Raw genomic sequence first — 2,907 nt, forward strand, 5'->3', positions numbered from 1 at the left:
TTACCTTGTTAATAAGCTTCTGCGACAACTAATCCTGAAGGCTTGGGGTTCTATAGGCTACTGTGGCCCTTCTGCTGCATCTGGATTGTGGTAAACTTCTTACTGGGGACCTTGGACACTTCTGGGAATATTTCAGCCCATTTAGGTCAGGGAAGTTTAATACCTAAACCGGGCTGATTTGGCCTCTAGTACTACACTAAGCATACATGTAAGCTTTGGTGGATTAGCTCGTTTTACAGCCATAATGGTAACAGCATTTGTTCACAGCTGAAACTCTTTTGCAAACTAATATGTGTTCATCTCATCTCACCTCTCCAAAAGTTAAGTGGATCAATAATAAGAATTCCAAAAGGAAGATGCAGGAGGAGTTGGAAGGTTTTGAGTGTCTACTTACAAAAGAAATGGTGGAAAAGAATTGCTGAAAGATTTTGTTGAGTTTTATACCAGTCCTTATCTAAGATTCAAGGCCTTTAGCAGCATTGTTCCTGTTCTTAACGTATGCTTCAAAAATCCCAAACACATCTGGCATTGCCTTAAATGAAGCTTGACTTCAATGACAATGGTGTTTTTCAATGTTCTTTAAAAAATCCTTTTAAAAAGATCTGAGGTATTCAGATACAGTTTAATGTTTCAGTATAGCTGAGGATTTCACTACTACCATCTCTCATTTTTCTCATTTTCTGTGTGTTTTTCCTCTCACACATTCCTTCAGGGCCTGGCCTCACCTGAGAAATGAGGAATTTAAATGAAAGTAGAACAAAAAAAATCAATTAATCCATTCTTTGTGTCAGAAGCCACCAGATGATGCTGTTACTCCTACAGCTTCTTAGCATGTGAGCAAGATTTCAGTTTTTGAAGGAATGCTGCATTGTTATTAGTTTAGTTTTACAGCAATCCTCTGAGAGAAACTAGCGGCAGAGTGTGTTTTCTGCTTTATTCTGTATATTAGGATGCAGTTCTTGGGACAAATTACTTTCCTTGGAGTTAAATTTCAGTGCCCAGCTGGAAAGTACTGTGGGAAGCAGTAGAAACTTTTGAGATGACTGCAGATGCCATTGTCACAGGGTAAAAAAAAAAAAAAAAAAAAAAAAAAAAGCAAAAAAGAAAAAGCATAAGGAAAACATGTTTTGCTGGCTATATGAAGAAAGCTATAAGGCAAGAACTGTTTGGATCACAAACCATCCTTTTGACCTATACCTCTCCTTCTTTAACAGAGTGCTGGTCCCAGAGAGATTCAAAGAATAGATCAAAAGTCAGACATACTATTTATCTTAACGGACCACAAGTGCTGAGAGCTAGGGATGAAAAATTTAACATCAGATTTGTCAAATATTTCACTGCTGATGGGATCATTTTAGCAGAAATGACCAATGACAGTGCTTATCCATCAAATTGAAGGTTTGATATAAAAAATAAATAACATGGGAAATAGGGCTTTTAGTGGATGATTCATCTATGCATTTTAATTAAAGACCTTGATTGTTTAAATGCAAATGAAGCAAACACAGAAATGCCAGTGCATTGCGTTAACATGCTTAAAATCACAGCAGCAGCAGAGACTCGGTTCAGTCAGGTATAATGACAGCAGGATCCTGAGTGAAACATATGAGAAAGTTTTACTTTATCTGCAGAAGATATTGCCGTCGGCTGGTACTTACTTTGGTTCTACCAGCAGAAACGAGCCCTACAGCAGTCATCGGAAGAAAATGAGAGAGCCAAGCTGTTACTGGACAGTGATCTGCTAAACTAGAAAGTTTTACTGAAGGGCACATGTCAACGTTCAAACATCTCCAGATCTGAACAAGGCAAGATTAAACCGTTCTGCCTAAGCTAGTAGGAGAGAAGTGGCATGCAGATACCTGAGATTATCATCACTCTGGAATTTCTAAACTTGACTGTCATTTTATGTAAAAGAAGTTCTGTTTACTTTTTATAGATCTTACAAGAAAGAATAAGCAAACACGTACAGAAATCAAGTAAGCACGTTACAGAGATAATGCATCAAGGCTTTGCTAAGCCAATTAAGCAATCAAATCAAGGTTACAGCTGAGATGGACTCAATAGATCAATGAGATTGAATGGCCAAAAATTAATACACTAGGAAATTAAATCAAAGGATAAACTTGAGACTGAATTTGTTTTGTTGGTCTTGGGCTGGGGATATTTAAGGTGGAGCTGTTTTCTTTTCTGTCTGAAGTCAGTCAGTATTCAGCTCAAAGCATACACAACTGGCCAGCAAAGATAAAAGTACTCAAAGGATGTTGGTGTCCATCAGGTGCAAGGTCTGTGCTGGTCCTTCCCAAGAGAGACTTTCCAAAGCAAAGGGTGATCCTGACCAGTTTCATTTAAAGAGGAGGTACAACAACCACAGTGCTGTCAGTAGCTCTGCTTCAGTGTTCCCTTCCTTAAACCTCACTGTTGTAACAAGTTATTAGCTGGCTGTTCTGATTTTCCCTTTCTAACACAGAGAACATCTTTCCATAGAAGTGACACAGATGACAGCCAAATCAAGCAGTAACAGCTTTGGGGGGGTGAAAAAAAAATAATACATTAAAAAAAAATCTTCCTAATTATATGCAAGATTTGCTACTTTGGTGTTTACTTTTAGGGACCTGTATGTAGTGCTGTTTCTCCATCATAGAGTGCAAATATGCAAGTGTGTGTTTGAGATAAGGCAGCATCGTCCCAGTATAATGAAAAGAAAATTAAAATAAAGAGTTTAAAGTGCTTTATATTTTGGGATCCTTCACTTGTGTTGACAGCAGCTCTAATAAAGTTTCAGGTTGAACAAAACTTACAATTCACGTTGAACATCTTAGTGACATTAGCACAGTCAGTAACAAGCCTTTCACCTCCTTTCCCATGAATCGTACAGTCACAAGAAGAAGAGTTTTATGCCCAGAAGCC

This window comes from Columba livia, chromosome 12 (genome assembly GCF_036013475.1).
Source record: "Columba livia isolate bColLiv1 breed racing homer chromosome 12, bColLiv1.pat.W.v2, whole genome shotgun sequence".
Taxonomy (NCBI): Eukaryota; Metazoa; Chordata; class Aves; order Columbiformes; family Columbidae; genus Columba; species Columba livia.